The following is a 12,458-nucleotide window of genomic DNA, read 5'->3' on the forward strand; positions in this document are numbered from 1 at the left end:
TTCATGTCTCAGGTCCAAGATCTTTCATCAGAACTGGGAAGGAGAGATACAGGCAAGTTCATTAAGTTACAGGGAAGGTGGGTGGGGGTCAGGAATACAAAGGAATGTCGACAAAAGTATGCAGGAGTTGTGAAATGCAAATCAGACTAACATGATCTAATGGTTAGGCTGAACATGTCCTCCACATACAGATAGGAAAAAGGAGAGGAAAGCCAACAAGCTAAGTCAATATCACAGATGGATGATTGATACGGGTGATGAAGTAGGACAAGTGATGAGGTTCTGCACAGAGAGTTCAGGGAGTTGGCTGCTAAGCGAAAAGGTAGGACCTTCAGGGTTGTGACCTCAGGATTGCTACCTGTGACGGTGCAGGTAAGACCAGAATCAGGAAGATTGTATGTGGCTAAGGAGTTGGTGTAGGAGGAAGAGCATAACATTTTTGGAATATTGGACTCTCTTCCAGGGAATGTGGAACCTGTACAGAAAGGATGGCTGCATCTGAACTGGAGGAGGACTAATATCCTATTGGGAAGGTTTGATAATGCTGCACGGTGGGGTTTAAACTAGAGTTGCAGGGGGATGGGAACCAGAGTGCCAGAGCAGATAGTGGAGAGATTGTGGAGGCAGATGTTGGTAAGACCACAGACAATATTAGGAATAAAAAATTAGCATGGTGTAACTAGTGTCCTGAACTGCCTATTTTTCAATGCAAAAAGTAGTGTAGGAAAGTGGATAATAGTGCTGAAGATGAGGTTGCTCACTTACAAACAGAGGCGATGGGTAGTGAGGAGCGGCTGCTAATCGGGGCAAAACTGCAGTCAGCAGGATGAGTTGCAACGTTAAAGGCAGACAAATTCAAGAAGGGTAAATACTGGACTGAAGGTGTTGGATTTGGAATGATTGTCCAAGGATAGAGATTGTATTGAAAGGATAGGCAGGAAGGCAGTGGGAGTGGTGTTGCTCTGTTGGTAAAAAATGAAATCAAATCATTAGAAAGAGGTGACATAGGATCAGAAGGTGTGGAATCAATGTGGATTGAGCAAAGAAACTGCAGGAGTTACAGGACCCTGAGGAGAGTTGTCTAGAGACGCCGCAAACAGTAGTCAGGATGTGGCCTACAAATTAAAATGGGCGATAGAAAATGAACGACAAAACGGTAATGTTTCAAAAGCCCTGGGGGGACTTCAATATGCAGGTAGATTGCGAAAATTAGGTTGGGGCTGGATTACAGAAGGTGCAATTTCTAGAGTGTCTATAGGATGACTTTTTAGGGCACCTCATAGTTGATGCCACTAGAGGATCAGCTATTCTGGATTGGGTGTTCTGCAATGAACCAGAAATGATTAGAGCCCCTAAGGTGAAAGAACCCTTAGGGGTAAGTGATCATAATATGATCAAATTCACCCTGAAATTTGAGAAGGAGAAGCTAAAGTCAGATGTATCAGCACTGCAGTGGAGTAAAGGGAATTACAGAGGCGTGAGAGAGGACGTGGTCTGAATTGATTGGAAAAGAACACTAGCAGGGATGACAGCAGAGCAACCCTGACAGGAATTTTGGGAAGCAATTCAGAAGGCACAGGATATTACATCCTAAAGAGGAAGAAGTATTCTAAAGGCAAGTTGACAGACCCGTGACTAACAAGAAAGGTCAAAGCCACCATAAAAGTAAAAAAAAAAGAGGGCATATAATAAAGCAAAGATCCATGGGAAGTTTTTAAAAGCCAACAGAAGGCAATTAAAAAGGTCATTATGAAGGTAAAGATGGAAATCAAAAGTAAGCCAGCCAATAATATTAAAGAGGATACCAAAGGTTTCTTCAGAAACTTAAAATGTAAAAGAGAGGAAAGAGTGGATACCAGACTGCTGGGAAACAATGCTGGAAAGGTCATAATGGGGGCAATGAAATAGCAGATGAGCTGAATAAGTATTTTGTATCAGTCTTCTCTGTGTAAGATGCTGCCAGTATGGTGGAAGTTCCAGGTGTCAGGGATCTCGAAGTGTATGAAGTTATCATTTCTAGAGAGAAGGTTCTTGGGAATCTCAAAGGTCTGAAGTCACTTGGATCAGATGATGTACACTCCAGAGTTCTGAAAGAGGTGGCTGAGGAGATCATGAAAGCATTAGTAATGATCCTTCAAGAATCACTAGATTTTGGAATGGTTCCAAAAGAAAGGAAAATTGCAAATGTCACTCCACAGTTCAAGAAAGGGGAGAAGCAGAAGAAAGGAAACTATAGGCCTATTAGTTTGACCACAGTTGCTGGGAAGATGTTGGAGTGTCTTATTAAGGATGAGCTCTCAGGGTACTTAGAAGCACATGATAAAATAGGCCATAGTCAGCATGGTTTTCTGAAGGGAAAATCTTACCTGACAAATCTAAAGGAATTCTTTGAAGAAACAATGATCAGGATAGACAAAGGAGAATCAGTTTTTGTTGTGTACTTGGATTTTCAGAAGGCCTTTGACAAGATGCCGCACATGAGGCTGCTTAACAAGTTATGAGCACATAGTATTACAGGAAGAATTCTAGCATGGATAAAGCAGTGGCTGATTGGTAGGAGGCAAAGAGTGGGAATAAAGGGAGACTTTTCTGGTTGGCTGCCGGTAACTAGTGGTATTCCACAGGGGGTTGTGTTGGGACCGATTCTTTTTATGTTATTTGTCAATGATTTGGATGATGGAATTGATGGTTTTCTTTGCAAAGTTTGCAGATGACTTGAAGATAGGTAAAAAGGCAGGTAGTATTGAGGAAGCAGAGAGGTTACAGATAGATACAGACTTAGATACATTAGGAGAATGGGCAAAGAAATAGCAAATGGAATACAGTGTCAGGAAGTGTATGGTCATGCACTTTGGTAGAAGAAGTGAAAAGAATGACTATTTTCTATATGGAGAGAAAATACAAATAAAGCTGAGTTGTAAAGGGACTTGTGAGCCCTTGTGCAGGGTTCCCTAAAGTTTAATTTTCAGGTTGAGTCTGTGGTGAGGAAGACAAATACAGTGTTAGCATTCATTTTAAGAAGACTAGAATATAAAAGCAAGGATATAATATTGAGACTTTATAAAACACTGGTGAAGCTTCACTTGGAGTATTGTGAACATTTTGGGGCCCTTATCACAGAAAGAATGTGCAAAAACTGAAAAGAGTTCAAAAGACTTTCCCAAAAATTATTCATGGATTGAATGGCATGTTATATGAAGAGCGTTTGATGGCTCTGGGCCTGTGTTCAGTAGAATTCAGAAGAATGAGGGGTGACCACTTGAAACTATCAAATGGTGAAAGACCTTGATAGAGTGAATGCTGAGAGGATGTTTCCTATTGTGGAAGAGACTAAGAACAGAGGACAGAGCCTCAGAATAGAGGGACGTCCTTTCAAAATGGAGATGAGGAGGAAATTCTTTAGCAAGAGAGTCATCAATCTGTCGAATTCTTTGCCACAGGCAGCTGTGGAAGCCAACTCTTTATGTATATTTAAGGCAGAGGTTAATAGATTCTTGAATGGTCAGGGCATGATGGGATAGAGGGAGAAGGCAAATGTCTGGGACTGAGAGGAAAATTGAATCAGTCATGATGAAATAGCAGAGCCTATTCGATGGGCCAAATGGGCCTAATTCTGCTCCTATATCTTATGGTCTTATGATCTTGTAGATACAGAGAAATCCAGTTATTTGAATTTGTAGAATTCAATGTTGAGTCCAGAATATTGGTGCCCAGACAGAAGATGAGGTGATATTCATCTAGCTGGCATTGGGCCTCATTGTACAGTGCAGGAGGCCACGGGATGATAAGGCAGAGTGGAGTGGGATCTCGTACTAAAGTGGCAAAGAGCAGGATCCTTTGCCACCCTTGTGAACTGAATGCAGTACTTTGGAAATAAATCACTCAAGGAGTACATTTGGTTTCTTCATTGTAGAGAAGACCACATTAGCTGTGTCTTATGTTCACAATTCCTAGAAGGTGCCTTCATAATACCTGGTAAGGGTTAATATATTACCTGCTTTCTTCTCTGAGAGCAACTTTTATGCCAACTGTCCATTTCCCAGCATAGATATTGCTGACCTGTTGTGTTCTTCCAGATCATTTTTGTGTTGGTAACTTAAATGCCCAGAATTTTCAGCATTTTAATCACAACTTATCTTGCTTTTTTCCCCCAAAAATTAATTTGAGTATAAAAATGTAAAAAATATAAGTGCTAGAAATCAGAAATCAAAAGAGAAAATGCTGAAAAAGCACAACAGGTCAATCAGCATCTGTGGATAGAGAAACAGTCAATATTTCTGGTCCATGACTCTTCATCAGAACTGCAAAAGTCAGAGATCCAAGATAGTTTTCCATAGAAGAGAAGGTAAGGGAAAGATGTGTAGAATAAAGGGAATGTCTGTGAGAGGGTGTGTTGAATATACCTCAAAAATGCTGCTTCAATAGCCAAGATTTACAAGCATTTTTTCACTGTAAATGTTATCAAAAATACTGTTAATTAAAAAAAACATTGACTTTTTTGAAAAGGATCATTCTTAACATGTTTTCCTTACTTGCTGGCAGGAATGTGCTGTTTTAAAATTGTTATATATTACATCGCTTTTTAAACCATTATTTCAAATCTTTTCCCATTTTCTGTGACATTTTCAGGACTCACTGAAAATAATAATTCATGCATTCTGATGACAAGTATGAATTTTGTATTGAATGCCTATTATGGTCCATTAAACACAAGACTGAATTAAAAGTAAGGTTTTTATAGAGGTTATAAGTCGCTTCATTTTCAGCATTTTTTCCCCAGTATACAATATCAATCCTATTGCCCTCTGATTTGTAAGCTTATATTCTCCCCTTTGTGCTAAACTTACAGTTGGATGTCACTTCTCCCCATGTGCTACCTGTATATCCTTGAGAATATCTTTCTGCTGCGGGTTCTAGTTTGTCCACTGCACAGCAACTGCCACATGGGCTTGAAAGAGTGAAAACGTGGTCCAATGGTAAAGAGGTTCAAAGCAATTGCACACCATACTCTGTTGGCCATGTGGTTGGGCTGACACACATTAAACATGTAGAGCTAGATTCCTTTCATCAAGAAAAGGGAATGCTTCAATAAAGAAGTTATTGCTCCTCCATATCCGGTTGGCTGCCAGCGACTAGTGGTATTCCGCAGGGGTCGGTGTTGGGACCGCTTCTTTCTACGCTCCATAGAAGTGATTTAGATAATGAAATAGATGGCCAGGTTTGCAGATGATATGAAGATTGGTGGAAGGGCAGATAGTGTTGAGGAAACAGGTAGGATGCAGATTAGGAGAATAGGCAAGTAAGTGCAAATGAAATACAGTGTTGGAAAATGCATGGTCATGCACTTTGGTAGTAGAAATAAATATGCGGACTACTTTCTAAACGGGAAGAAAGTCAAAAAATCTGAGTTGCTAAGAGGCTTGGGAGTTCTTATGCAGAACACTCTAAAGGTTAACTTACAGATTGAGTTAGTGGTGAGGAAGGTAAATGCAATGTTAGCATTCATTTCAAGAGGTCTAGAATACAAGAGCAGGGATGTGATGCTGAGTCTTTATAAGGCACAACTTTGTGGGCTGAAGAGACTGTATTGTGGTGTAGGTTTTCTATGTTTCTATGTTTCTAAGGCACTGGTGAGGCGTCATCTTGAGTATTCTGAACAGTTTTGGGCTCCTCGTATTAGAAGAGATGAGCTGGCTTTGGAGAGGGTACAGAAGAGGTTCAGAAGGATGATTCCAGGAATGAAAGGGTTATCATACGAGGAACGTTTGATGGCTCTGGGTCTGCACTCACTGGAATTTAGATGGTTGAGGGGGGAATCTCATTGAAACCTTTCAAATTTTGAAAGGCCTGGAGAGAGAAGATGTTAAAAGGATGTTTCTCATGGTGGAAGACAGACCTTCAGTGGTGAAGATTAAATGAATGGCTTCCACGTACACGGTACACTTAATGATCTCAGGTTATCCCAAAGAATTTTAAAATCAATGATGAAGTTTTGCACTGCCAACACTTTCTGAAGTAGTAAAGAATGACAGCCAATTTCCCAAAGCAAAACCCCGTGGACAGCAATATGAAAAAGATGAGGAAGTTTGCTTTTAGTATTACTTAAAATATAAATATGAATGCTTTCAGAGGTTGGTCATACTAGACTGAATTTCGGCCTCAGCAAGGACCTGGACCTATTGCAATTTGCCTATCGCTACAATAGGTCAACGGCAGAATCAATCTCAATGGCTCTCCACACGGCTTTAGACCACCTGGACAACACAAACACCTACATTAGGATGCTGTTCATCGACTATACCTTAGCATTTAATACCATCATTCCCACAATTCTGATTGAGAAGTTGCAGAACTTGTGCCTCTGTACCTCCTTCTTCAACTGGCTCCTCAACTTCCTAATTGGAAGACCACAATCTGTGCGGATTAGTGATAACCTATCCTCCTCGCTGACAATCAATGCTGGTGCACCACAAGGGTGTGTGCTTAGCCCACTGCTCTTCTCACTATATGACTAGGCATAACTCAAATACCATCTATAAATTTGCTGACAATACAACCATTTTTGGTAGAATCTCAGGTGGTGATGAGACGGTGTGCAGGAGTGAGATATGCCAACTAGTGGAGTGGTGCTACAGCAACAACCTGGCACTCAATGTCAGTAAGACAAAAGAACAGATTGTGGACTTCAGGAAGGGTAAGTTAAAGGAACACATACCAATCCTCATAGAGGGATCAGAAGTGGAGAAAGTGAGCAGCTTCAAGTTCCTCGGTGTCAAAATCTTTGAGGATCTAACCTGGTCCCAGCATATCGATGTAGTTATAAAGAAGGCGAGACAATGGTAAGACTTTATTAGAAGTTTGAAGAGATTTGGCATGTCAACAAATATATTCAAAAACTTCTATAGTTGTACCGTGGAGAGCATTCTGACAGGCTTCATCACTGTCCAGTATGGAGGGGCTACTGCACAGGACCAAAGGAAGCTGCAGAAGGTTGTAAATCTAGTCAGCTCCATCTTGGGTACTAGCCTACAAAGTACCCAGGACACTTTCAGAGAACAGTGTCTCAGAAAGGCAGCATCCATTATTAAGGACCTCCAGCACCCAGGGTATGACCTTTTCTCATTGTTACCATCAGGTAGGAGGTACAGAAGCCTGAAGGCACACACTCAGCGATTCAGGAACAGCTTCTCCCCCTCTGCCATCCAATTCCTAAATGGATATTGAATCTTTGGACACTACCTCACCTTTTTTTGAAATATACAGTATTACTGTTCTTGCACACTTTTTAGAATCTATTCAATATACGAATACTGTAATTGATTTATTTGTTTATTTATTATTATTTTTAATTTAATTATTTTTTTCTCTGCTGGATTATGTATTGCATTGAGCTGCTGCTGCTAAGTTAACAAATTTCACATCACTTGCCGATGATAATAAGCCTGATTCTGATTCTGATTTTGCAGATAGTGGAAATCCAAAACAACACACACAAAATGATGGAGGATCCCAACAGGTCAGGCAGCAGCCATGGAAATGAACAAACAGGCAACGATTTGGGCTCAGACCCTTCTTAGGACTGGAAAGGAAAGGAGGAGGTGCCAGAGGGGAAGAAGGATCACTAAATGGTGATAGGTGAAGCCAGGTGGATGGTAAAAGTAATGGGTTGGAGAGGAAGAAATCTGATAGGATAGGAGAGAGGAGCAGAGGATACAGGGAAAGAGGAGGGACACTATTTCATATGATAGGCAGGTGAGAAGAGGCAAGAGGCGAGAGTGAAAGAAGAGGGGAAGGGAAGGGATTTTTTTTACCGGAAGGAGAAATCAATACTCATCTCGTCAGGTTGGAGGCTACCAAGATGGAATATAAGGTGTTCTCCTCCACCCTGAGGATGGTCTCATCATTGCACAAGAAGAAGCCATGCACCAACATGTTGAAATGTGAATTGGAATCAGAATTAAAATGTTCTGCTATCGGGAAGTCTGACTTTTGGCAGATGGAGCAGAGATGCTCGGCAAAACCATCCCCCTATTTACAGAGGGTCTCACCAATGTGGAGGAGGCCACAATGGGAGCAACGGATGCCAAAGACAACCCTAGCAGATTTGCAAGAGAAGTGTTGCCTCACCAGGAAGAAATATTTTGAGTCCTGAATGGAGGTGAGAAAGGAGATGAATGGGCAGGTGCAGTAATGCGATTTTTATAAATGATGTAGATGAGGAAGTGTAGGGATGGGTTATTAAATTTGCTGATGACACAAAGGTTGGGGGTGTTGTGGATAGTGTGGAGGGCTGTCAGAGGTTACAGCAGGACATTGATAGGATTCAAGACTGGGCTAAGAAGTGGCAGATGGAGTTCAACCCAATAACTGTGAGGTGGTTCGTTTTGCTAGGTCAAATATGATGGCAGAATATAGTATTAATGGTAAACAAAAAGTGAACTGCAGATGCTGTAGTCAAATCAAGATGTACAAAAAAGCTGGATGAACTCAGCAGGTCGGGCAGCATCCGTTGAAAGAAGCAGTCAACGTTTCGGGTCAAAACCCTTCGTCAGGACTAAAGAAGGAGAGGGCAGGGGCCCTATAAAGAAGGTGGGGAGAGGGTGGAAAACCAATCAGAAGAAAGATACAGGGGTGGGGGAGGGGAAGCAGGGAGGGGATAGGCAGGAGAGGTGAAGAAGGAATCTAAGGGGAAAGCACTATGGGTAGTAGAAGAAGGAATAGTCATGAGAGGTGATAGGCAGCTAGAAGAGGAGACAGAGTGAAGGTGGGATGGGGGAAGGGAGAGGGAGGGAATTACCGGAAGTTGGAGAATTTGATGTTCATACCAAGGGGCTGGGGACTACCCAGACGGTAGATGAGATGGGTAGATGAGATGTTATTCCTCCAACCGAAGTTTGGCTTCATCATGGCAGTAGAGGAGGCCATGTATGGACATATCCAAATGGGAATGTGAAGGAGAGTATTACCACCATTCAGGGCCCCAAACAGTCCTTCCAGGTGAGGCAACACTTCACTTGTGAGTCTGTTGGGGTTATCTATTGCATCCGGTGCTCCCGGTGTGGCATCCTCTACATCGGCGAGACCCGACGCAGATTGGGGGACCGCTTCATCGAGCACCTACTCTCTGTCCGCCACAACAGACAGGATCTCCTGGTTGTCACTCACTTCAACTCTCCTTCACATTCCCATTCGGATATGTCCATACATGGCTCCATCAGGGATGGAGCGATCCCTGTGTGAATGATAAATGTTGGTCAGGACATCAGCAGGATCATCTCTTTTGTCCATTTTGTCCAGGCTTGCGTCTTCTCCAAGAAAGCAGTTACAGTCTTGACATAATGTGTCATCTGAAAGATGGCACTTGAGACTGAGTAATCCCCTAGCAATGCAAAATCATTTAGTTTAAATGATGACTGTAATCATGACTTTCTGGAGCTGTTTGGTGGGAGAGTTAACTGCTACAATATAATGTCTCTTCTTTTCTCCTGGTTAATGCTGCATTCTAAGACCTAATGTGATTATAATTTCAATGTTTAAGAGAAGTTTGGATCAGTACATGGATGGGAGGGCTATGGTCCAAGAACAGGTCGATGGGTGTTTAAATGGTTTGGGACCGACTAGATGAGCCAAAGGGCCTGTTTCTGTGCTGTAGTTTTGTAAGACTTGAATGCTACATATCTTCTGATAATATTAAGCTTTATTGATAACTGTCGAAGAAAGTTAGGAAAATCTATCCAGAACCTATTTTTCATTGCTTTTATGCTTTTATGAAGTAGATTGTTAATGTGATTCATGGGTCTAATTTTCAAGAGTTTTCACTGGATGTGCTCCCAACTTTGAAATGGGACCATGAAGAATGTACTTCTTCATGTTGTACTCCAAATCTAATGGCTCCATTTTGTCATTGTGCATTGTATCTTCTGCAGACCACTGAATGGTACAAGATCAATCCCTTTTATTTTTTATAGGTATATATTTATGTTCTTTGGGCTAATAATTCAGCAACACATTAACTTTCTGTTCTCAGTGAAAATTATTAGAAATTGACTTCCTAAATGGCTATGATAAAGTAATGTTGCAATATAACAAATAAGGGATAAAGGCAGGAACATGTTCCTTTAGGTAAATAGCAGAACAGCAGTATGGTAAGGACACTGAACAGAAACTAATCAAATTATAAATCAGCAATCTGTATTAACTGTCATTTCAAACAATAAATAACTCTACAACATAGATGGTACATAAGGCTTTCTGGCATCTGGCACCATGTCTAACAGTAGACTGACTGCTCTAATTATACTGACTGCTACAGTTACATACTGTACATACACATACAAAGGAGTTGCAATAATAAGGCTGTCATGACAGATCCTATTCCAATTAAAATGCCAAGAGTAGATCTTTGCATTCTGGGGATATAATCATAGCAAAAATATCCTGAATTGAAGAGAGAGCGAACTTCCGTTGATTTACAATAGGAAAATTACCAATCCAGAGCTGGCATTGGGTAACCCTGCAATTTTTAAAATACAATCTGTTCTCAACTTGTTTTAGGGAATAAGATTGACAAATTGGTTTCTCTCTCTTTTTCTATCTGACTGCAGCATACTCTAGTGTACTGGGCGTTTGACTTTATGTTCATGCAAGCAGCCCAATCCAGACGTGTAACGATACAGCACAGTACAAAGAGATCTGGTTAAGCTATCACCAACAGAACGTAAACCACACTGTGAATGGAAGTAAAGAAGAGGACCACGCAGTATGGGTTCTAAAGCCATGGAAATGGCCAAAAAGATGTTGATGTTATGTTTCATGATCAATGAACGTGCCCAATGAAAAATTGTCATAAAAAAGCAGAAAAGGAATGCTTATTAATAGTTTGGTATACAACAGCAATGACAATGTCTACTTTATCAAACAAAAAGAAAAACTCAAGATGCTTTTGACTTTCCACTTGTGGGTCAGTCCAGAATTGAAGGCCATTATAACAGGGAAGTAATACAGGAGGTTATGGAACCCTCCTTATCTATTGATCCCCAAATAAAAATCCTAGTCAAGAAGATGCTTAGATATTTTTCATTTTTTTTCTGGATAATTTCCTTGTTGCAAATCGGCAATGTTGAGATCTTGCATTACAGAAGCATTTATCACTGACTTTTTGTCAGCGGCAACTCTGATTTATTTTATTATTATTATTTTGTTGTTTGTTTTTTCTTTATGTGCTTGTAGAGTTTGTTGTCTTTTGCACACCGGTTGTTCGCCTTAATGTGTGTGGTTTTTTACTGATTCCACTGTGCTTCTTTGTAAATCTGTGTGTGCCCACAAGAAAATTAATCTCGCGACTGTATATGTTGACACACATGTACTTTGGTAATAAACTTACTTTGCAGTTTTGAAATTTTTTTAACTGCAGAATCTTCAAATCAATGCCAGCCTTGCTCATTGTGAACTCATTTCTTAGCGTAGTTCACCAGCAGGAGTCATGTCCTAGATTTACATGTACAAAAGACTCAGAATGCCTGAAAGACTGTAAATTAGACAGCACCCGCACAAGTGAAAAATAGATACTCATCCCTATGCAAATTTACTTTCTTTCTATGTCTGTTCAAGAAGAGAGTACATTTCAGTTTACTTGTTACTTACTAAGACTGAGAAGGAGGCTATTCAGAGTTTATGCTGATCTCTTTCATAGTACACCCACAAACTCCCTTTTGCCTTTTTTGCCATTTACTTACATTATTGGGCATATTCCAGTTGCTATTTAGGCTATGAGAACATCTTTGGGATGTGAGAGCAACCAGGAGGAAACGTACGTGGTCATAGGAAGAGTTTGCAAACACCACATAGAGAGCACCTGAGGTCTGGATTGTTGTTAGATCACTGGAGATTTGAGGCAGAAGCACAAACTGCTATATCACCCTGCCTTCCAAGCAGTAATAAGATTTGCTCAATCAACACACACAAAATGCTGGTGGAACGCAGCAGGCCAGGCAGCATCTAGAGGAAGACGTACAGTCGACATTTTGGGGCTGAGACCCTTCGTCAGGTCTAACTGAAAGTAAAGATAGTATCTTTCCTTTCAGTTAGTCCTGACGAAGGGTCTCGGCCCAAAACGTCAACTGCCTTACTATCTTTTCTCTCAGTTAGTCCTGATGAAGGGTCTCAGCTCGAAACGTCGACTGTACTTCTTTCTATAGATGCTGCCTGGCCTGCTGCGTTCCACCAGCATTTTGTGTCTGTTGCTTGAATTTCCAGCATCTGCAGATTTCCTTGTGTTTGCATTTTTAAATAAGATTTGCTGTTGAGAGGCAGTCATTGTGCTTCCTATATTATAAAATTATTGCTAGAAATCATATAATTATATGGGTAAATGATACACTTGTTTTTCTAAGCTGACTCAGCATGATAATTTGCATACAAAGCTAATATAACTACAAAGTCAAGAGTTATGGGAGTAT

This window comes from Hemitrygon akajei, chromosome 9 (genome assembly GCF_048418815.1).
Source record: "Hemitrygon akajei chromosome 9, sHemAka1.3, whole genome shotgun sequence".
In the NCBI taxonomy this organism is placed as follows: Eukaryota; Metazoa; Chordata; class Chondrichthyes; order Myliobatiformes; family Dasyatidae; genus Hemitrygon; species Hemitrygon akajei.